General features: G+C 38.8%; 1 protein-coding gene across 3 annotated transcripts in view; it reads right to left on the minus strand.

Moving 5' to 3' along the window:
* WWP1 (WW domain containing E3 ubiquitin protein ligase 1) overlaps positions 1–14587 on the minus strand; it is a 59864-nt gene extending 45277 nt beyond the window's left edge. Inside the window, exons 1-2 of one of the 3 annotated variants that reach the window (XM_054059014.1) lie at positions 12648–14587; positions 7955–8122 (exon numbers count right to left, since the gene is read on the minus strand). The gene's annotated coding sequence lies outside the window, so the exon portion shown is untranslated. The remainder of the gene's footprint in view (positions 1–7954; positions 8123–12647) is intronic. The other 2 variants (XM_054059015.1, XM_054059013.1) reach the window with 2 other exon arrangements.
* Between the last annotated feature and the right edge of the window lie 10207 nt (positions 14588–24794).

Genomic DNA, 24794 nt, shown 5'->3' on the forward strand with positions numbered 1-24794 from the left:
GGATCAGGAGCCTTTGCCCTTAAAGGAGATTTCAACTTCCCAGACATAACTAGGAAGATCATACTGCTGTTATGAGCAAATCTGGGAAATTCTTGAAGTTTCTAGAAGCTAACTTCTTGTCACAAGTACTCAGTGAATCAACTAGGAAAGACTCTCTTAGATTTGTTATTTGTGAATAGAGAAGGACTTATGGGAGCTGTGATGGCAAGTGGCTGTCTTGACCACAGTGATCACAAAATGGTAAAGTTTAAAATTTCCAATGCAGCAAGAAAAAAAGGTCAGCAGAGTTCCTACCCTGAATTTCAGGAGAGCAAACTTTACACTATTCTGGGAGCTATTTAGCAAAGTACCCTGGGCATCTGCTTTTGAGGGCTTCTCAGTTCACAAGTGCTGGTCTGATTTTAAGAACCACCTTTTAAAACCACAGGAGCAGGCAATTCCGTGGTGCCGTAAGTCAAATAAGTGGGGAAGAATACCGGTTTCGCTGAACAGGGAAGTCCTTGTGGAGGTCAAGAGGAAAAAGAAATTGTATGATCTCTGGAAGCAAGGTCAGGCTTCACAGGAAGATAACAGAGCTATGGTTCGTATATGCAGAGAGACGACACAAAAGGCCAAAGCTCAATTAGTGCTGAAACCGGACAGTGCTCTGTCAGATAACAAGACGAGCTTTTTCAAGGAAATTAATAGCAAGCAGATATCTAAAGAAAACGTTGAACTAATACATGTTGAAGATGGTCACCTGACTAACAGGGATGAAGAAAAAGCAGAAGCATTCAATGCTTTTTTTGCCTCAGTCTTTATTATTACTAAAAGACCTTGGGCTGCCTGGTCCCCTGATTTGGAGGACTAAGAGTCAGTGAAGTGACTTTCCATTTGGGGACAATGAAATTGTAAGAGACCAGCTGTATTAGCTGAATGTTCACAAGTCCATGAGGCCTGATGAGATTGATTCTATGGTACTGAAGCAGATAGCAGATGCTACAGCAGGACCTCTCTCTACCATCTACCAAAGGCTTCAGGAGTCTGGGGAGGTTCCTGCTGACTGCAAGTTAGCACGTTATTCCAGTTTACAAGAAGGACATGAAGGAAGACCCAGGAAACAACACACCTGGTAGTCTAACCTCAGTTCCTGGAAAAATTATGAAGATTATACCGCATACGACAGAAAGGCATTTAAAGAACAATGCTATAATGAGGCACAGTCAACATCGGTTCACAAAGATAAACTCCTGTTTAATTAATTTGATATCCTTGATAAATGTCACTCACTTTGTGGATGAAATAAAAGTGGCGGATACAGTTTTTCTGCATTTGAGTAAGGCTTTAAGGCTTTTGACACTGTTCCTCATGAGATCCTTTTGGACAAGCTTCCAGCTGCAGGATGCACAGGTTCACAGTGCACTGGGTGAAGAACTGGCTGAACAGCAGGTCTCAAAGTGAAGGTCTCTTCACTCAAAGGTGAAGAACTGGCTCAACAGCAGGTTGTAGTGAACTAGGCTGCATCTGGCTGGTAATCAGTCACCAGCAGTGTTCCTCAGGGCTCAATTCTAGAGCTATTCATGTATCTGTTCAGGTTTCTGTTGACTCTCTCAAGGGACAAGAGGCCTTGTAGAGGGATCTAGATAGACTGGAGCACTGGACAATCATTAATGGCATGAAATTTAACAAGTTCAAGTGCCAGATTCTGCACCAGAGTAATGCTGGGTACCAGTATAAACCGGGAGAGGAGCAGCTGAAGAGCCCTGCAGAATGGGATCTGGGACTGCTGGGTGACAGCAGGCTCAATATGAGTCAGCAGTGTCTCCTGGCAGCTGAGAGGGCAAACCGCATCCTGGGGTGCATCAATCATAGCGTAATCAACCTGTCAAAAGAGGCAATTACCCCACTGTATTTAGTGTTAGTGCACCCTCACCTTCAATACTGTGTGCAGTTCTATGCACCTCAATTTAAGAAGGGTGTGAAGGTCCCTGACTGTGTCCAGGGGAAAGCAACAAAGCTGGTGAAAGGGCTGGAAGGAATGCCCTACTAGAAACAGCTAAGGACTTTGGACTTGTGTAGTTTGGAGAAAAGGAGGCTGAGGGGTGACCTCATTGCTCTCAACAGTTTCCTCAGAGAAGGAGAGGTGGACAGGGAGATACTAATCTCTTCTCCCCAGTATCCAATAACAGGATGCATAGGAATGGTTCAAAGTTGTGGCAGACAAGGTTTAGACTGGACATTAAGAAACATTACTTTACCAAGAGGGTCATCAAACCCTGGAACAGGTTTCCTAGACAGGTGGTAAATGCCCAATGTGTTACAGAAGCATTTGGACGATGTCCTTAACAACATGCTTTAACTTTCGTTAAACCGTGAATTTGTCAGGCAGTTGGACTAGATGACTCTTATAGGTCCCTTCCAACTGAAAGAGTCTATTCACTGCACACTGACAGTCTTGGGACCATAGGGTCCCAGCTTCCCTGGGGAGCTTGTACCAGTGCTTGACCACCCTTTCGCTGAAAAATTTTTTCATACTATCCAATCTGAACTTCCCCTGACGCAGTTTTAAGCCATTTCTCACATCCTATCACTGGACAGCAGAAGATCAGCACCTGCTTTTGCACTCACCGTCATGAGGAAGTTGTAGACAGCAATGAGGTCACCTCTCAGTCTCTAAACAAACTGAATATCCTCAGCTGCCCCTCTGAAGTCAAGCCCTCTAAGTCAAATCACCTCTGCTGCCCTCTTTGGACACATTCTAACACTCTTCCTACACCAGGTTTGAAACAAACACTTCTATATTTATCTTTTATGCAGTTCCCACCCCCTTAGCACAGACAGCAAACCTTTTCCCACTCATATTAGCATGGAGAGCAAGATACATACAGAAATATTTAGTTTTCTGTATTTCTTCAAGTACATTCACTCATCATTGGTTCAGATGCTGCAATATTTATCCATGCAATATCTACAACATATTGCCAGCCTCATATTAGTGTCTATGAAAAAAAACAGCACAGTTGCAGAGGTTTAAAAAAAAAAACAAGAAACAAAAAACCCATGATTTTTCCAAGTGGTCCAAATAAATGAGAGACTATGATTCCACTGTACACATCTGCCTATTCTGCCTTGCCTTGCACTTAGGCTAGCAAAGACCTTTTTTGCCTGGTTTCCTAAGCAAACATCACATGTACAATTCACACTGTCCACCTGCGTCTTCCCACTCTTCCTTTCATTTTCATCCCTCTAAATGAATCTGTTCACCACCAGATTAAGTTAAAATAAACTGAGAAGTAATGTCCTATGATACACTAAGCTCTCACGAGCTTCATGAAAATCAACAGCTAGGTAGAGGAAAAAGAATTTCCTGCACTTGCTGAGCAAAGGCTTGCAGCATGAACTCAAGCTACCCATGCTGCCTGGCTTAAAGGCTACATAATCACCACAAACACAGCTCTGAATCGGTCTCAGATGGAGCTGTGCATAGTGCCTCTTACTAAAAGAGAGAAAGGTCAGGAACAGCAGAGGGAGTAGAGAACTGTGATGATGTAAGAAAAAAATTGCAGGAAGCCTAGTTCCACTGCTTACAAGGCAACCTATTGGCAAAATATTTAGGTTACTTCTCACTTGTGAATCTTAATCACGATGATCCTTCAAGGTCATACCACTGTATCAAATAATGAAAAATATCACAATGCCTCCCCTGTGTATTACAGATAGAACCACAAACAGTGAAACAGGGTAAGTAACTTCCAGGTTGCTGAACAGAACAATGGTAGTTAAAGGCTGACACTCCAACATATATGTCAAGAAATCACGGAAAAGTATTTTCTCCCTAATTTTAATATTCAGCTGAATAGCCTTCGTATCTGCCAGAATATATAATACATTAGCTACACACTAGTTTTCAGCCTCTCTGTGTTGCTTTCTGTTACAGATAATCTTAACAGTTGGAATAAATTATTGTTTTATCAGACTTGCATCAAGAGCAGAGTAAAGTAACATACTAAGACATTGCTCTAAAATGTGGGCAGATTTTAGCATATCTACACTGCAAAAAACAACCACTGTTACTGTAGGCACTTCCACAATAAATATTATATTCATATTAACAATATGGAAAATGCAGAAGTTTGGGCTTCAGAACAGGCAGGCAGTCTAAGCATATACTAAAAGTGCCCAAATAGTTTATAAAATCCATTCACAAGAATTCTTGCCTGTCACCACCACCTTATTTAGTCACAATAGCCATGACTACTATAACTACATCTCTACTGCAGTCAGAGCACAATTAACAAACCAACAAATTCAAAAAGAACATTAAATGACATTTCTGTTACATTCTCCCCCTTGTTTTTGCAGGGACATGAAGAAATCATGATTAAGGAATACTGGTAATGGAAATACACTGATACTGCCTCACGAAACAGTCTCCTAGTCTCTCCACTATTCTGATAAGTCAGTGGAAGATGGCAATTCAAAGAAGAGGGGGAGAGAAACCTACTCTGTGTTGTGAGCCAAAGTGGCAGAAAGGGTCTTTACACATTTTTAAGCAGTAGGAAATTTGATGTGATCCATCCCTCCTCAGTAACTATCTCAAAAAACCAGCTCAAAGAGGTATAGGTAGAATTCACTGCATGTTCTAACTCTTTTCTCTGAATATCTGCTTTTTAAAATGTGCTCTGTAAGCCTCTTTCCAGCTGTCAGGCTCAGCAGAGTTCAAACACTAAAACGTTCGTCCCGATTCCAATCACACACTGCGCTAATCTTACCCGTCACCACCTGAGAGCACTCACCCAAGCATCGTCATTTATTTTTTCAAAAATAGCCCTTCATTCTTTACACTGCTACAGAATTCAACCTGATCCTTAATAAGGCTCCCAAGTTATAAATAGATCTCACTTCCTAAAACAAAGAGTCACCCGCCTCTGCCTATTATTTTCCAATAAGGTTCTAATCTGAGTTCATCTGATTGCAAAATTTAACTACACAAAAATGACAAGTTCAGAATACAAAAACGAGTAACATGGAAGTCTTACCAGAAAAGCCCAAACCTTGACTTCTCAAGGGCCCATACAGGACCATGTCAAAACACTGCATACTAAGTTTAACTCAACACTACAAAGGAATCGGTTGGCTACAAGAGAGAAAACTACTTAAATTCTATAGTAAAACAGTACTTGAAATGTAGTTGTTTTCATTTTAGATGAACGGATGGAGTTCATGAGAAATGCAGATACTCTCATGAGGGTCTGTATCCTTTCTGGTGAAAAGATAAAGATTAAATTATATAACTGAAAAATCATTAACAGACAGTTCTTGAGAACAACACTGCCTACAAATGAAGTGGCTACAAAAGCTGCACAGAAAAGGTCATCCAACTCCCCACTGAAAGAAGTCAACTTTCAAAATTATTCTCTTAGTCGTGTTGATTTTCAAGGAACTTTTGACAGCAGACATTAGAGACAGAGGAATGACATGCAAGGAAAAAGCATCACCAGTATCCTTTATCCACATAAGGTACAGCTGCATGACACGGCCATCTAACAGGTCTTCCAGTCTTAAGAGTATTAAGAATCATAGAATCATTCTGTAAGTCTCCTTCCATATAAATCAGCCATCCTTGCTACCCTCCTTTGTATCTTCACCAGTTCTACCATACACTTTTTAATACAGGGTGGAAAGTAGAAAAGATGAAAAAAAGCACAAAGCATTAATTCAAGATAGGAATGCACTGTAGATATAAACAGGGGCAGGATGATAATGTCTGGTTTAGCCTTTATTCCATTTTCACATCTTCTACATCAACCTTTGAAACCATCAGCTTTTAAGCTGGGAAAGGTGTCAATAAACATATGGAAAAAAGTTCTTACTTCTCCTCTGTTAATGAGGAAAAACTGAAAGAAAATTTTCAAGTATGCAGGAAAATAAGCCCCAAGTGTATGTCTCTGCTAGCACAGATTTATTTAATTTAATTTCCTATGGCCTTTAAAACTTTCAACCTGAAGAAACCAGCATAACAGATTTACTCAAAATAGAGAACATCAACCAATTCTGTAAAGCAAGCTGTCCCTGGCAGTTAAAAAAAGTAAGTCCAAGAAAGGCTATAGTGGGCAGTCTAGACCAACTTGCTCACAGGGAGTACTTAAAAACATGGTTAGTTTCTGTACTGAAGTGCAATCCATATAATCTTTTTTACTAAAACTCCTATCCCTTTGCAATGGATTTTCTCCTTGTCTGTATAACAATCTATTCCTTATTTTGAATTATACCTCAGCCAATCCTAAATTACTTCTTGACACACTAGCCTACTCAACTTTTCAAAGTGTGCTCTAACATCTCCTTGTTTAGTTGCATAACAGAGGGTTAATTTACTCATATTCTACCCAAGCCTCTGTTGGCCTCTGCTGGAGGCCTCTTCTTCCTTCACTTCTTTTTATGTTAAAAATAAATAATATTTTCCATTTCATTTGCAGTTCTATTATAATAGTTTCTTTCTGGAATAAGTTATATTCTCCTGATCAAAAATGGAACACAAAGAAAGAAACACAACAGTCCATTTGTAAAAGAGATAAAGCTAGGGTGTCTCCACATAGTAGTGGAACCACTTGCCATACAATAGTAACACTAAGCAGTTTCCAAATATTCTTACGTAATTAATACAAAAATAGTACACAAGCTAGTGTATGTTATATTCTTAACACATTTCAACTTCTATTTTTTATTCCATTCCTTATGGGACATTTTCATAAAGCAATTCATAATTATGTCAGGCTCTTATTACCAAATACTTAATTTACATCACGTTCTGATCAATAGTTGTTGCTATTCCTTCCAATACACATCAGGTCTCCTATGTTCAAACTATTAAACTAGGCCCTGTTACGTTCCTCTGCAGTTTCCACTTCCATTACTCAATAAATAATTTTACCACTTACAGATTTTGCCAGCTCATTAGTAGCAGTCTTTTCGTAATGTTACGAACTAAGACTCCAACAAGTTTTCTTCCCCATAGCTATCTCCTTAACACTACAGTTTTACTTACTATCCTATGACAACACAGCTTTGGCAGCAAGCTCTCAAGACGTTCAGCCAAGAATTTATTTTACTGCAATTTGAAATGATGCAAAAATATCAGTCTTCCATCAGATTTTCAGTACTAATTGAATTTTTTCCTCTCCTTGTAACTTGCATCCAGAAGTCAAAATACACTTTTTTTTTCTTTTTCTTTTAAATACACACTATATCCAGCTACTACAGTAAGACACTGATAATTTTTTTAAGAGATAACTCTGTAAGAAGGTAGCTGGAAGTAGAAAACAAGAAGTGCCAAGAATGAAGACAAGAAAGGGTATTGAAATTTAAGAAAAAGCAGCTTCCATGCTTCTAAACTGAGGAGAAGATAAAATGGAATTTTGGCAATCTTATTTCTCTTCATCTTCTATTTAGTTTTCCTATTTTATTTTTTACTGTTATGTTTACCCACAGATACTTTAATGTAACTGTGTACATGAGAAAACACAAGAGAAACAATTCAGATATATCAGTTAGTAAAAATCAAGGTCAGTTTTTGAGATCACATCTTACTGAATTTCTCAAGAACTAGCAAAGCACTGTGTTTCAAAACTGGAAGTGGTCTTTTTTCAGTTCTGATGCTCAAGTATATTGTGCAATTTTACAGATTATGATCTTTATCTTTCCTGTTTACTTTTCCCTACTCCAAAACTACAAATCCCTTGATTTCATTTATACGAAAAATCACTGGCTACCTTGAAATGCACACACAAACTAAAGTTCTCCCATATAGGTGGGTGAAAAAGGAACTGATAAAAAATGTTTCATTTGTTTCCTTTTTAAAGGATTCTGCTAATCTTCAGCTCCATTTAGATGCTTAGAGCAAAAAAATCTCAGTTAGAATCCCCAGTAAATAGAAATGTGCACAGAACATACACTGTACGTATATGTCTCTACTCACAGAAGCACAGACGAGCTCTCTTCTGCCCACTTCAGGCTGCAAGGCGAAGATACTTGAATGTATAAAAATTATTTTGCTGTTCATTTTTAAAATATGACATCTTCACACCATTTTTTACATTATTTTCTCCATCTCCACAATGATTTTCAGCAAGATAGCTCTAAAGTCCTAACAGAAGAAAAGTAAATCAATTCTGCACATTAAAACTCCTTGAGAAAGTACGTTACAAACACATATTTGTATTCTCAATGTCATTCACATATAAGACAAATCAAGAGAACATCCTACTGTGTTTTCAGTAATAGATATTTATATTGAAAGAATTATTCTGAAGTTATTTGAACCAATGAAAGATTTCTTGCACTAGATATCAGAGGCTGAATTTCACTACAAAAGACTACTGGCTGTACTAGTTATGATACTCCAAGCTAACATCCTTAACAGTGAGGATGTTAAGAATTCTTCAAGTTTTGAACTGGTTACATTTAAGTATACTCAGACCCTAGTCACTTGAAGCACAACAGAAGCATCTGTAGCATATTCCAGCAGTAAGAAAAATGGTGATTGATAAAGTTTCAAAACCTGAAGAACATAATCTGCTTTGTTAAACACACGCTTCACTCCAATTTTTACTAAAGACCATTTTAGTCAAATGCCTTAATAAAGTAACACAACCAGCTATGTAAATTTCAGTTTATTCTTCAAAGTAAGTAGAATTCATATGTTAAATCCAAATCCATATTCTCTATAAGTGCTTTTTTGACAATGTTGATATAGCAAACTACTAGATTACAAACTTACATGATCCTTAACATTGACTAAGAGGAGAGGGAATAAAAAAAAAATTTAAAAAAATTGTGTTTGCCCTATATCTGCTGTTACAGAACCACAGCAGAATAGTCATGCAAACCTGCAATGATTAATTGCTTCATACTATATACCACATTTATAGCATTTACAAAGACCTACACATAAGCATAAAGGTTTCCCTGATATACTTTCCATGAAATGCTAAGAGATTTAAAAGAAAAGCAACAACAACAACAAAACCGACAGCATAGCACTTTCCCAGGTAAATAATTCTGACATACTGTAACTACTCTGACAGCTGATAGCTTCCCTGGAATCTCTAGTGTTGCTCTGTAAAGCAACACTACACTTGCAAAACAGAGCTAAACCTAAGCATGCTTCTGGTTAAACTATTAGGTCCTCAAAGACAGCAAAAACACATCCCAAGAAGGAGCAACTACAACTTTTCTCTTCTAGAAAGCAATGAAAAACAAAAACTCTCTCTTGAAAGGCCCTGTAGTAGATTTCAGCAAATATCATGCCATGTCACTGGGCTTTGGGGGGGGGGGGGGGAAAAAAGGGTGCACCACTCAAAATCTTTCCTGTTCTTTTCTAACAGCCTTTAGAATGCCTCTTCCAGACACTTCAACTCCAGCAATTCAGGAAGAGGAGATTTCTCTCTCCAGCCATATGATTTTCCTTAAAGAAAACAAGAGGTGAGATCGTCAATACTTCCAATGGTCCTTACTTATGACTATTTTAAGTTACTAGAGGAAAGCATCAGCAGATTATGACAAATATGAACTAACATCTACATCAAAAGAAAGTGGCCTACTGATGCAAGGAAAACAAACTTTTAAAGTAGGACCTGGATGTAACCAGCTCCTGTTGTCTGAACTTGTAGGCAGACGAAAGTAATATAGAGGAATGTCAATAGCCACTGCTTAACTCAGAATTCAAAGGAAGAGTTAGACAGTTTTGGCTTACAAGTTTCACAAGTACATCAAAAAAAGATACTATTTTGGTTAATTTGACACTACCATAGAAACTGGGGAACCCTGCCCCAATTTACACACTTTCATAAAGGAAGGCAGAGTGGAACAGCTTTTCTACTTACTTAGCATTGTACACAATTGATACAGAGGTAGAAAGGCATTTTCTTTTCAGTTGAGGTGAATGTTACACTGTGCAGAAGCAGGTATAAGGAGTACTAGCCTCATTTAAAAGTCAAGACATTTCAATAGTAGCTGCACTCCTCTTCAGCTTTATGAAAAAAAAATCTTTTAACCAAGTTAAAAGTAACTTCTGAGAATCAATTAAGCATTGCTTGCAGGAAGCACTTCTTCTTGGTTATGTCCATTACTCCATCCATCCTCTCTCCAGTCCTTCTCACTTCATTATCTCCATTTCACCCAACTAAATTCTAGGATGAACCTGGGGTTTGGAGGTGGATTTGCATTGGTTTGGGGTTTTTTTTAAGATAGCAATGAGTGTCTGCTCTAAGTGCATAAATAGTAGCCCTTTCCAATTAATAAACATGGCTTCGGTGATGATTTTTTTTTTATATTACGGTACCTTAGTTTTCAAATCTACTGGTTTAAAGGAACACTGAAGCACTAAGAAACTGAATGCAATACCAACTTCCTTTCATAGATTCTAACTGCTGACTCTTGTGTCCAAAAAACAGTAGAAATCTCTTTTGAGAAAAAGAATTTGTGTGGGGAAAAAACCAGAAAAGTGGGTAGAAATTCCGACTTGTCAAAATTTCCAACTTCATATGGGAAGACAAGAAGGAAGATGAAAAGTAATAGAACTAGCAGACATTTTTCCTTTTTCCAAGGATTCCATAGACTCAGGAAAAGAGGCTGGCTCTAAAATCTGTGGATATTCCCATAATTTTGGAAGCACTTCTAGATAGGTGATTATGTAAATATTAAGACAGTTAAGTATTAAGTTTGTTGCCAGCCCTTTAACAAACACACAGGCTGACATACAGTGTTTTATTCACTGATGTTTAGCAACAAATGTAAATTATTTTTCCCACACAAATAATCTACATCCCTTCAGTAACAAGGCGACCCATGCCAAGAGATTAAATCAGTCCCAGGTATGTAAAATTGCTTACTTGCTTGTTTTCAAGTATAATTACTGTATTCTACAGTATCACTGGGAAAAGACTACTGATAAATTACCCCAGCTAGAAACATTTATAGGATCAGATTTTTGAAATATAGTTCAAAATACACATGAAAGAGGTGACAAAAGGATTCTAACCCCACAGTTTCACAAGTAACATCAGCTGAAAGTATTCCCAATTGACCCATTTGAAAGCATCTTTGTCAGCTGTCCAGGTAAACTGTGCTTTTACAACTATATTTATTTTCTCAAAGGGATGAAAATGCCTTCGTATTTTTTCTATGTATTTTTTTTAATATTTATTAGTATTAAAATCAATTAAAAAAACCAATTCAGTTTATACTTTGACCAACACGGATTCAGATATGGCAGCATAAATTTTTAAAAAAAAAAAAACAACAGCCCAAGTTAATGAAGTATTGCCACAGCTCACCAACAATCAGTTTGTGTCTGTATCACAAAGAGATAAAACCAGAATGCAAATTTTAAGGGGAGATTCTTATTACTATGAAGGCCATACTGTCTTTCACACATATGACCATATATAACCCAGCCACTTGCAGTCAGCGACAGTAACCCCCACTAAGCCAGTATTATTAAACGTGCATAAACTAGTTTTTTTTTAGAATGCAAAATATACTGATGTCTTGCTATATGACACAAGTGTCAGGTGAAAATATGACTGTAATACAAAAAGCTCTTCTTACAGCCTCACCCAAACATCAAAGATTTCACATTAAAATGATCAGATGGTGTTAAGCCCTTTTCTCTCTTTGATGTACAGTTTAAACATTTATAGATCTGGACGCAGAGCTCAATCATCCTAGTTAAACTGGGATGAGAATTGGTATTGTTCCAAAAATAAGACATCTACAATTAAAACCAAATAAATAAACACACTGAGTTGTAACATTTTGCCACAACATAAACAAAGATAAATGACATAAATAGGTCTTCTGAGGTCTTGAATTCACACAGTTTGCTCAGCAAAACATACATTAAGAGGGCCCAGAGAGACTGGCTGACACAGAACTTGAGCAGCAACCGTAACGACTTCCCACCGTGCTGTGCCCCCTCCTCTTGAGCGGAGGCAACACTACACGTACCGTCAGGGGTGACAGCAGCTCACTACACAGGGGAAACAGCTCTTCACCTCCTCCCTCCCCAGTTTCACCAGAGGAAGGTGAACTGAAAGGTGCGGATCCCCCTCTCTGCTTCCACCCCGCAGACAGACGAGCAAGGGCCGGCCGCGGAGCCGCCTCCCCGGCTCCCACTCAGTCACTAACGCCTCTCGCAATCCACTCAGCGCTGACACGGGTCAGGACTCGGCCCTCAGTCCCCCTCACCCGAAAGGCCGCGGCCAGGAATAAACAAGGTTATTCCGCCGGCCCCGGCGGCGCTGCGCTCCCCTCCCGCACCGACCCTCCCTCCCCCGCCAGGTGCGGCCCGACAGGCCCTCGGCCCCGTCCCGACACGGGCCGGGCTGGGAGGCGGCGGAGAAACAGCAGCCCCGCCGGCCAGCGAACGGGGACACCGAGAGGGGAGGCGCAGCCCCCTCCGGGAGGGCGCGGCGAGACGAAGCCACCGAGCCCCCGCTGCGGCTCCTTCGCCATTTTAGCCCCCACGCCCATTCCCTCCCCCGTTCCCCAGTGACCGGGGCCGCTCCCGCCCGCCCGGAGCCCCGGCAGCGGCCCATGGGGGCGAGCGAAGCGGCGGCCGCTCCGCGGGGCGGGACCGCAAAGCCAAGCAGCCCGTTTTGTTTCCTTACCGTGCGGCTCGCAGCCTCGCAGCTGCCGCCTCCTTCCTCTCCTTCCTTCCTCCCACCTTTCTCGTCTTTTTTTCTCTTCCTCGGCGGCTCCTCACCCCTCCGCCGCCGCGCAGAATGATGCCATCTCACCGCGGCACCGGCGGCTCCTGCACAACCGCCTCCTTCCCTCCCTCCCTCCGGCCGCGGCCCCTCCCGCCGCCGCGCGCGCCCGTCAGCCCCGCGCGCGCGCCCCGTCCGCGGGGAACCCCGGCTCGCCGAGCAGCCGGCAGGGCGCGGCGGGAACAGAGCTCTTCCAAGGGGGACAGGACTTATTGCTAAGCGCCTGCCCCGGGTGGAACCAACCCGGACGGGGACAAGCGCTGAGCGGGCTGAATCGGCTCGTGCGGAGGCCGGGGAGGAGGAGCCTGGCCCCGGATGCCGCGTGCGGGGAGAGCGCTCGGGCGGGATGAGGAGGGGGAATCGCTGCCCATCCACGATAAGGACAGGGGGTGCCTCCTCGGCCGCTCGGCGGGCTCTGCGCCCCGTTCCGGCTCCGTCCGGCTGCCCCCCGCCTCCCTCTCTGAATCGCTCCTGCCATGCCCCGCTGCAGCCGGGCCGCAGCGCGAGTCGCCTCCTGCCCCTCCTGGTCCTTGGGCAGCGTTAAAGAAAGGCACAGCGGTTCCCCAGGGATGTACAGACCGAAGAGCACTTGTATGCACAACATGAAGTTGTGCCTTACATAGAGACTAGTGACGTTTAATCTTCGTACGACGTAATGCTATGAAGCAGCGGCAGCAGGAGCTTTGGCGCACAAACAAGGCCTTTGGGCGGTTGTCTCAAAGTCCAGCGCCGCTGTGAACCGAAAGGAACAAAAGCTTACAGTGTGGGACCCTGGAGCAGCTCCCAGCAAAGCCTGGTATTTTGTTGGTTTTAAAACCAGAGGTCTGATTCCTTCAGGAAACAAAAAGAAAAGCTCTTAAAAGTATTACTTCCCAACCTAGTCGTTCTGAGAAGACTATCTACAGGAAAACCACAAAGTTTGGGGAAAAAATAAGCCATGTGTACAGTTTGGCTTTAAAAAGTGTCTTAGACTAGACTGTTCTGAAAGAAAACAATATTAGATCTCTTAACTGCTAACAGTACAAGTGTCTGAAAAGTGGTAGGGTGAGTTTTTGTGTTCAGCAATTGTAACAGAAGGTGTGAACCGTACACTTGGAAAATCCATGGTGGGCAGTTAAGACTGGCTGTTTACAGTTAGCAACCTAATTAATCCATCTGGCCTGCAGATTTCAAGAAATGCTGTTTTCTGTACATCAACTAGAGCTTACATTTAAACAAAGCTACAGTCCTCCTTTTGTTATGAGATTGTCCAGAATTAGGTACTTACCTATTAAAAGTTATTACTTTTACAGTCCTTTGGTAGCATTTCCAGAGTCTTTTAGTAAGTGCCATCTCTCTTTCTTGCTTTTTGTTTGATTGGGTTTCCGATGTAAAGCAATCTAATTGAAATCTAGAGCAAAAACTACCTGTACCTTTGGGTAGGAAAAATTATATTCAGGCTCTTTCCACTGTATGCAGCAATGGGCAGGTAAAGGTGCAAATGGCAATATTGCTTTCTCTGTTCTTTGGGTAAGCTATTAGTTTATCTGTTCCTAGGCTTTGCCTGTTACTAATATCAGTAACCTCGTATTAATACTACATGAAAAGTATGAACACTGTTTCTTCTTGATAGATTGCATGTATGAAATGGCTAAGTGCTTCTTTCTTGCCTTACGACACAGTGTGTACTGACTTGAAACAATACTCTGTACACAAGTTATGGGCTTCTCTGGCTTGCCTCCTCCCTCTTTCAAAATGAGCTTTGCCATACGTTTGTCTCACCCTGGGGAACGGTGACATTCCAAGTATTATTCCCTCTTAATAGACATTTGAAGCACTTCTGAATGCAAAATGTCACAAGTTTGTTTTTAAATGCCTGAAGATTCTTGCATTTTTCCAACTACTTTCAGGGTAGTACATAATAAATAAATAAATATATGTAACAGTTAGAAGCCATGCATTGAAAGCTTTTTGAAAAGTTTTAAGTTAAAGTTAAGAGTTATATTTGCTAAGTATCTGAAAAAGTACAAACACAATTTTCTTCGTTTTGCAGATAACCACCTTTATTTTTTCTACTGTGCTGTGATCAGCAAAAGTTCTACCATTCAGTGCTAAAGACTAGAAGGAAATTATGCGGGTTTCATTGCCTTGCTGCTTCACAGCTTTGCTCTTTAGAGGGTTGAAAGGGTTGAAATACACTGTTAACCTCAGTTAAGCTCTCATAATCCACGAAACTTATCAAAACATAAATCAACTAATGTTGGAACTTTGCAAAAGACTCTACATGAAGATTTATTTTAAATAAATAAAAAAGTTGCTATGATACACAGTATTCCCGAAATAGTTTATGAGCCTGTTGAAAGATATTGTGGTGTCTCCTTGGGTGTAATATTTTTTCCATTTTTTTTTCCTTTATTCCTTGCAAAGTAAGGGGTGTTTTGAAGAACTGAGATTTAGAAGAGATACCTATAAAATAGACTACAGAATACACCGGGTTTGTCTTTAGATATTAATAGATCTTTTCTGCCATGGTGTAGCAATATATTTTTAATAATCATGAATTTTAGGATGGGCTTGTGAAAAATCTAGGTTATAAAGGACTAGGGCATCCACTGGCTGGAGTTGTGTCTTTCCTTTTCAATGAATGCTTTTGCTGTTGTTACTGTGTGCAGAGCATTGGCAGTGAGCACTGCTAGCCTTTAATTGGAAGGTTTAGGCAAGTAGCAGTAGTTTTGGTCAAACTATGCTTCTAGAGGACTCTTCTAGAACTTAATAAGAAATGAACAGGTAAAATTGTAAATTAATGTCTAATAGCACATATAATTACTATACTGTGCCATCTATTTGCATTTCTTCTCTTTTTTTGTTAATTTCTCAAACATCTTACAAAAGCTCTATGTTAAATTATGATCCCTTCATACTGTAGAATAGTTAAAAAAATCCTATAGAAAAGTAAAAATTAAGTGTAATAATTCAACTTCTGTAAGAGTAACAAAGTAGTAAAAGATGAGACTGAAACCAAATCTTTCTGCCTTTAATAGACTCAAATGCAAGCTGATTTCACCTGAGCAAAGGCATGTACGGCTTCTGTTATTTGAATCAAGCAAAATTTTATAATTCAAGTCTTAAATGCTAATGGTAGTAGAGGAAAGATTTCTCTGGTAATTGTTATTTTTTACATGGAGATTTATGATTATAGAACTCATACAGAGTAAGAAAAATTTTACATAAGTTTCTTTAAATCATATTCAGAAAAGCATTTAAGCACCTGAAATGTGGCTTAGGTAGAACTTAAATTCTACTTTCAGGAGCACAAGGCACAAAACCTTGTACATGTAGTGACCCGTGTCTGTGGATGTATGTACTTGATGTCTGTAAGCACCTGCAGTGAGCACCTTGATGTCTTCATTGCACCAAAAGAATTGCTGCTTGACTTATGTCTGTTTCGTCTGGGGTCCAGAGAGTTGATAGCAGATCATTTGAAATCCATGAAGAGGTGGATCAGAAAGGCATGATTAAGGGTATATTCTTTGAAGTACAGAGTTGTGGTAAGGACAGCAGCAGAGAGAAACATAGCAGTGATAACCAGGCCTACAGTATCAGAATGATTGCAGAACTTGAGACCCAGAAAGCCCTTTGTTCTGTGCCATCCTTAGCTTAAACCAGTCTCTCCTGGTCAAGCCAGACTACAATGGAGTCTGATTTGGGATCAAGATTCTCTCCTGTGCCAGTTCTGTGCAGCTTCACAAAGGCACACTGGCAAGAGAGTATTGCTGGACAACTCAGCAACTAAGGAACGTAGCTAGAACAGCAGGAAAGCTTTAATTTCTAGTCCTTCTTCCCAACGGTGTTCATACATTTTAGCCAATGGCTTTTCAATACACAGTGTTGGCTCCTGTTCCAGGACAGTGAATGCTCTCTATAACAGCTGAATGTCTGCACCTTTGATATTTCAGTCAGAGTCTCCTCATGTTTCTTTCTCTGATTCCATGTTTATGATGTTCTGAAAGCAGACTGAGTATGTTTATGTATATGTTTTATTTATGTATCTATGTATGTTTCCTGTCTCATATTTCCTGCAGTCCTGAGGAACGCATATGTTGTTTCTCATGTAAGGTATGAGATACAGATTCCACTATTATGTACGCCATATTTGGCACAATAAGAGTCTACTCTGTAATATGAGGGGGTTTGCATACGTAGGAGTGTAAATAATAGATAGCATTAGTCACCTCGGGCACATCTTATTTACCTTGATGCCTAGCAAAAATTGGATATCTGATTGCAATAAAATGATGGGGTTTTTGAGCAGCTTTGTAAAGAAATTAAAAAATGACAAATTTTAAAGATTTGACTCCAGTTAGTAGAAATGAATAAAATTGCTTGCCTCTGGTTTTAGATAATATTAGTTTCTTTATCTAGAAATTTGGAATTATATGGAGAATTTTTCTGACACCTTTTTTCTAAACCAAAAAGTATTAATTCAAAAGTTGGAACTTTAAAGGGTGAGTGAGTTATTCAGAGGGGCAAAACCCATTGATTTTTACATGCAGTTCCATAAAATGTATTCGCTGTGTACAGACAGCTTCAAAAATGGCTCTGTGTTTTGAGAGTACAATTATTTCAATGCCTTTTCATCATTGAGGCGCTGCTGAATCAGCAATGAACGTATTAGTTTTCCGTGTAAGCCTAGAGGTTTGTGTGCCAAATCATAAAAATCTATGAAAGCAACTTGTCAAAGTGTTGTTTCTGGTGGGCTGTGTATTAGCAGCACAGGATGTAAGACTTATTTTGAGAAGGAAAAAAAAGAAGCTTACAAACCAACACACCTCATCGCCTGTTGTAATAAATAAAACATTTGCTTTAAGTCTGGTACTGCAAGGTCTTCCTTAATCTCAGAAAACTCAGATTTTGTGTGAACATATTGGAATGTATTTGAAAGCCAGACAAAGTGTACAGTCAGGTTTTTATCGAGTCCTGCTTTCACACTGATAATAGCATGAAATCTATTAATCGAAATTCACTTCTGTCTTGAAATTGCAGCAGAAAAAATGTTGAGCTACTGTTTGAAATCTCTTGCTTCATACAGGCTTACTGTTTTGAAGCACGCCTGCACTTCTGGCTCAGACTGAGGTAGGTCGAGGTTGGGAGCAGATAAGTGGTCTGGGTGTGGCTTAGATATCTGAGGAGATATAGAGACAGGTAATGGGGAATAAGGGGCCCTGGTCCAGCATTTAAGTATAAGTGGTATGAAACAGAAGTGTGGAAACATAGCAGCTCAGTTTGGGGCTGGAGGAAAAAAGAGAATAGCATTGTCTGGAAAGCATGAGGTATGCAGAGGGCGTTTTAGTAAGAGGAGTGGAATGGTTTGTTTTGTTCTGTTTGTATTTTAGTAGCAAGATTTTGTATTTTTTTCTCCCCAATGAATGGACAATGAGTTTTGGAAAAGGAAATCAGAGTATCGCAAATTATTTTAGCCTCACTTCTTGTGTAAGCAAGATACATGTTTAGTTAGTGTGTTTTCAGTGATGAATTTGCCCTACACCTCCATAATAATTTATTTTAATTCAGTGGCCAACTTGAAACATATCTAACAAAGACTGACAAAGTCCTACAAGATTTGAGAAAACTATATAGTAGAAAGCTTCTGTAAATATTCCCTGAAAAGGCTACAGACAAATTAAAAGCTACATCATTAAACTGCACACTATTAACCACTGCAGAATGGGGAGCAGAAACAATAAGCCAGCCAGCCCTTATAAAACCCTGCCACAAGAGAAGGCTTCAGTTGGAGTTTGCATTCTTAAGCACCAAAGCCAACCAACCATGATAAACCAAATCTTTAAGAGACCAAGCTTCATTAGTTACAGTACTCGCTGAGTGATGTGGTTTAATTGCAGCACTACCTAAAGCAATGCTATACGGCACTTAGTTTGTGGATAATTGACAGTCAATAAAATATCAAGGGAGCTCAAAACTCATCAAACCCAGAAATTTCTGCACAGACGTATTCTTGCACAGATACAAGTAAAATAGAAGAGGAGAATAAAAATAGGGATACATTTTTAACTTTTATTTTTATTTGTCTTAAAGACCGCCATTGTGACTGCTTCAGTGCGGTAAGCACAAGGTGATCTCTGAGTTTGTTTTTCTTCCAGAGGTTGTGTTCCTTCATTTAAAAAGATTGAGAAATGTACTGGTCTAGAGATGACAGAGAATCAAGATTCTGATTATTGATGTCTCTCACAAGGTAGCATAACTGAAAATGCCTAAGTGGATATAATTTGTGTTCATGCTTTGTGACGGCATGGCCTAGGGGAACCAGAGTCAACCATCAGTTTTATCTGCAAGTTACTGTTGTCTCTTCTTGATCCTTCTCTGAGCATTAATCAGATCTAAGAAATCTGCATCTTCAACTTGGTATTTTCTGGCACTTAACCATCTATTTTTTTTCTGTTAACATGACAGTGGTTATTATAGTATTCATGGTTATTTAAGAGCCAAGAGCTCTCCTTTTAATACAGAACACGTGCATATTGCAGTTCTGTGGAGAACTCTTGCAATGACTTTCTTTTATTCTAAGGAAAAACAAAGCTATTGAACCTCAGCTTTCTCCTGACCTGCCTCTGACCTTTCCTAGATTCTTACCTGCAGGCTGTTTTCTCTCAAGCCCTAGTACTCCTTTTGTCTCTGAAGGCTCTCTCTTCTTTTCCTGAACTGGAGATAATAATTAGACCATAGTACTGCATGCATATCAGTAAATAAAATAGATTTACAGATCCATGCATGTGTTTTAACAGTTTGTGAATGATTCCTTTCATGACTATTTGAACTGTTAATAGAGATAGACTAGAGAACATTTAACTTTGCCACTTTTTACTTACTTATCATTGGCCAATTTAAAGAAACTATGAGACATTGTCCCTAGACTGTTATTGAAGTTGCACTAGCAATTTATGCATGTTGTATATTTTAAATGAGACATAAAATTTATACTTATCTATACTTAATTTGCTATTTAAAATGGTTTAGGCACAAAAGGGAGTATTAATATTTTTTAATTGTTATTTTTAAAACTTTTTTTTCTTATGACTTATACAGGAGTGTTCTAACCAATTAAATATGAGTACAAAAAAAATTTGCATGTTCACTGTGGAAATTGGTGTACTGTTGCCCTTTAAGAGTATTTAAAAATGCATTGCAGTTTTTCTTTCATACTCTGCACATTCAATTTAACATGTAAAATTTTTAGCACAACTGCGATGGAATGACAAAAACTACATTTGAAATAGAGCTGCTCTTCTGTGTTTTCAAATGCTGGTTCTGCATTCATCATTTGCTTTGGTGGGCCGGTTTGTGACAAGGTCACTAAAATTTTGGCAATGTCACAATTAATTTAATGAAGTCTAAATCAGTACTTCCTGCTGCAGCCTTAGCTGTTTGTGGTATAGTGGAGGGAAATGAGCTTCTGCCCTGAATGAAAGCCCATAAAACTTTTAACTAAAAGAAATTACAGGTTTTTCTATAGCTCTTTCTCTGTTGTAAGACTTTGAAAAAGAGGGTTAGTTCAGAATTTTCAGGTGAATGGTTTCCTGTGTGCAAAGGTATGTTTAAGATGTATGTGGGAGATAAGCTCAAATAGATTTGTTTTGTTGTGCTGTTAAGACTGAGCCCTATCTTACACATCTCTGTGTGTGAACTGTTGGCATCTCCACCAAGCACGGAGTAAATTACAGAACTGATGTGAAGTACTGTGCACAAAAAAGTCTGCTTTATGAATATGGCCTCAGGGATGGTTCTTATTTTTGGAGAATAGTACTACCGAGCAGCTTTCTTTCATTCACTGGGTGGTAGGTAGGAGAAAAATGAAAGTAAAGTTGAAAGGAGAAAGGTGACGGAAGATGGATTGTTTGGAATAACAGAAATCAGCAAGATTAGTGTCTATACACAACATCATCATCATTTCTATTACTATTACTACTATTAATCCTGCTAACAATTCTAACTATTCCTGGAAGAGAAACTGTATATAGCATATGGCAATGAAAAATGCACCAGCATATTTTTCCTCTCTAGAACGAAAAGACAAATATTGCTTTGATATTCATGAAGGAATGATTAACTAGAAGGAGTAGTATTTATGTGGAATTAGTTAAATTTGACAAGTGTTACCTACCAAATATAATAATTTTGTAGCACCAAAGACATAACTAATTTTCAGCTCTTTTCCAAAAGAATTATAGGAAAAAAAGATAAATTGGCTGATGTAACTCTTTTCAGAGACTTGATTACTATGTTTAATTCTGCATACAATGTTCAAAAATGGTTTTCCAGCACTATCCAGTATCACATTAATGTTGTTAAGGAGCATGTTGGTCTTGCCATAATCAGGGAAGTCACAGACCAATTTTGTTGGTTTGTCTTGGGATACAAGTTTATTTTTGTATTTACTTTATGAATGTGAAATGCAAAGAAAATGAAAGGGAAGTTAACAAAATTGGAACTCAGTCAAACAAGTAGAGTAAAAGAATGTATAAACAAAGTGAGAACTCATTTGATTTTAGATACATTGGGGTTTTTAATGGTAACTTTCTGCATAAGTAATATCCCTTCTAAAGCAGAGATAATCCAGAGGTATTTTTAAATAGTTCACTCATAGCAAACAACTGTTTGGGCTTTCTGCAAAGCTATGGTAATCTGTTCTTTTTCAATTATGTAAGTGTCTTGGTAATAACTGAATCAGATTTCTTGCCTAAAATGTTATGCATAAGACTGATCTGTATACTTAGCCTCTGCTGTATAACTGAATCACATTTCTTGCCTAAAATGTTATGCATAAGACTGATCTGTATACTTAGCCTCTGCTGTTTCCAAGGTATTACTTCTATTTTTTCAGCAGCTGTGCTTGCTGCACTACCAGTGGCCGAACAGCAAACGCAAGACTTGGACAACAGCTAAGATGTTGTAATTGCATCTTCAGTCAATCTGGATTACACTGTAATGGAGATGAGAAGGCATTTTCTTTTAAAAAGCAAAGCTTGAACATACAGGTTTAATGTAAAAGTTGCACATTTTTTGTATTTAAAGGGATTCTGAAGTTTCACTGTAATTTTTACTGAAAAACCTGCAAATTAATAGATGATAACAAGACTAAGTTATGAGCAGTGTGATATTATTGCAACCAATGCAACTGAGAAAACTAGATAGGCTCTCTTCTGAAGACTCAAGTCAAATGATCTTTGTGAAAGAGTTTAATTTTGTAGTCATTAGTTAATGGAGCTGATACTTTGTCCCATAATGATTAATTATTAAAATCTCATCTAGTCTTTAGTATTGTTAGTATTTCAGTATGCAAGGGTAGTACTGCTGGCCTGGGAGGTCTGTGTGAGTTTAATGTATTGTTTTTCTGCACGTTTTAATGCAAAAGCTGCAATCTAAAATTCCAAAATATTTTTTCTTGTTGCTTTTCTCTTATAATTAAAAAAAAAAACCAGCTTCTGAAAATCACTGTTAGTAGATTGTAGAGCAAATGTGAATTGGATCATGGAAAGTCACTGTGTGGGGACTTCTTCCATCAAGTTCAGTCATTCACGTACTGAGGAAAATAACTGACGTAGACTCGGCCAGTAAACAGACTTATAATTTCTCTGATGTATTTAATCCACTTGATGGCATGGAATGTTGACAATTTCATGACAGAATCTATAAGGAGTTATCAAGATGTGCAATAGGATTTTTCTTTTATTTTTCTTTCCATACAAAATCAGGGGGTTGGGTTTTTTTTTTCCTTCTGTGTGTCTGCCAGAGGACTCATTTTCTAACTAATGTAGTTATGTCTGGCATTTAGCTTTCAAAAGCCAGCGAGGCTTTCAAAAGCCAGAGAGGTTAGTTTAGTATAAATTCATCAAGTCTTCTACCTTCATTGTTTTACATACATCTCTAAGTTCACTTTTACCCAACACTCTCTTTGAGAGAATAAGGGCATGAAATATGTTAGATTTAACTTGCCATTGCTTCTGGATAGGAGTTAAACACTTATAGCTTGGAAGCAGCTAGTTAATTAACTTTATGTGGCTTGCAGCCTGCAAGAACATGGGAATAAGATACTGTGTTAATACGGCAAAAATCAACCCTAATTGTATTTATTTATTGTTGATAACAATAACTCATGTCTTTACATAGGCCATAAATATCTTATATAGGGAGGATGTAAAAATGTTTTGCTATTGTTTAGGAAGACAAAGAAAGTATTTCAGTTTTTGCTTCACAAATTTCATCTTGACAAAGTTTTTTTTACCACAGAGCAAGTTTTCATCAGCTTAGCTATAACTTTACTGTTGTCTGGTGTTCTTTCTGAGATAGGATCCCTTTACTATTGAGTATGTTTTTGCAGGAGTGCAGCTATGGATATATACACAGATACACAACCATTTCAACTTGTCAAAACTGCCATTAAGTTGGTGGATTCATTTATAACAAGGAACTGATAGATTAGTTTCTAAAATGTTGGTATTAGTTATGTTAGGATTCAGAAATTACTGTGTTACAGGTAGAGAAGCCTTTGAGCTGAGAGTGATTTTTCTTGGAGAAACTGCAACCAAACACCTTTAGACAAAATATGATTTGGTCTGCATTACTGCATGTCTTGTAAAAACCATCCTACTACTGTTAGTATTAACTCTGCATATGTTAGCAGATACGTCCTGAAAAACAGCTTTTCCTTCACTCAGGTTCAGACACGTTACTTGAGGTAAATAAAATACTGTCTTCAAGCAAAATTTCTATAAAGCTGGATAGTTCAGAACTAGTATCAGAGTACCATTAGATTACATCATTGTACTTTTCCGGTAACAGGTTTTGGTATTGGTCCATATATTTCTGAAATTCTGATTTCATAGAAAAAGAAAGTCTTAACTGTTCTTCTTTCAGTGGCATTAGATCTTTGTCCCCATTCTCTGGGGACTCTGCATGACTCTGCCAGAATGTCAGTTATTTGTTCTTTCTGTGACTTCAGATACTGTCTGAGTAATAATCTGACTTTGTCTACCAGCATCCTTGAGTAAGTGATAGAAATTTTTTGTGAGAGTTAAATTTAAAAAAGGTTTTATTTATTTTTCTTTCTGCCTATATTGTCTACTTCATAAGTGCACAAACTGAAATGTTTTGAAAGAATTTTTAATAATCATCATTCTCACTAATGCGCCTGGTGCTGTGTCAAAACTAATCTTAATTGGAGTACTTCAGAAGATATGTACTAATTGGAAAGAGGCCAGAGCAAACCAACAGATTTTATCAGACATCTAGAAAATGTGATCTACAAGGAAAGACTGAGTTTGTTTAGGTTATTTAGTACAACAAAAGAGAAAAGAGTCTTTTCAGGGTTGTTATTCTTTGATGATAATTTGGCTTACTCTCTGGGGGGTAAACTATGCATTATTGGTAAGATTAGTTGGCAAATAAATCTTTTAAAAAGAATATTCTGATGGAAATTTTGGGCTAGGACTTGAGAAATACGTGATCAGTTCTTGTTTCTTTTGCCAAAGTGGCCTTGGGAAATCACTCTGTTCTTTGATCCGCCAGCACTAACGTGTTAATATTTTTCCACTCTGTGTTGTTTATAGAGCTTAAACCAATTAGGACTTTGGCAATGACAACAGAACTCTGGCGTGCTTGGAGCTTTTGATTTAAAATTGCTCCAAGCAAACCCTCTTCAGCCTCTGACTCTTCAAAATGTCTATATTCACCTGTCATTTGGTTTCAGAGTTTTCCAATTGGTTTCCTGGATTTCTGCCTGTCTTTTTTCCCAGCATTGTCTCGGTCAGAACAAAATTGCTTAAATTCACTTAGGAGCAGGAACTGGTGCAACTCCTACTTATTTCCTGTCATGCAGAGTCACTCTGTACATCTGCAAGAAGTCTAGAAACCCCGAATCTATCGGTTTCAGGGCCCCCTTTCATCTGGTTTCCAGTGCCTCAGACTTGCAAATTCATGCCTTAAAATTATGCTGGTTAGGACATTTAAATTGAGCTTGGGTTGTTCAGCAGCCAGCCAAAACTATTTCAAATCTGT

The sequence above is a fragment of the Cuculus canorus genome, chromosome 2 (assembly GCF_017976375.1).
Source record: "Cuculus canorus isolate bCucCan1 chromosome 2, bCucCan1.pri, whole genome shotgun sequence".
NCBI lineage: Eukaryota > Metazoa > Chordata > Aves > Cuculiformes > Cuculidae > Cuculus > Cuculus canorus.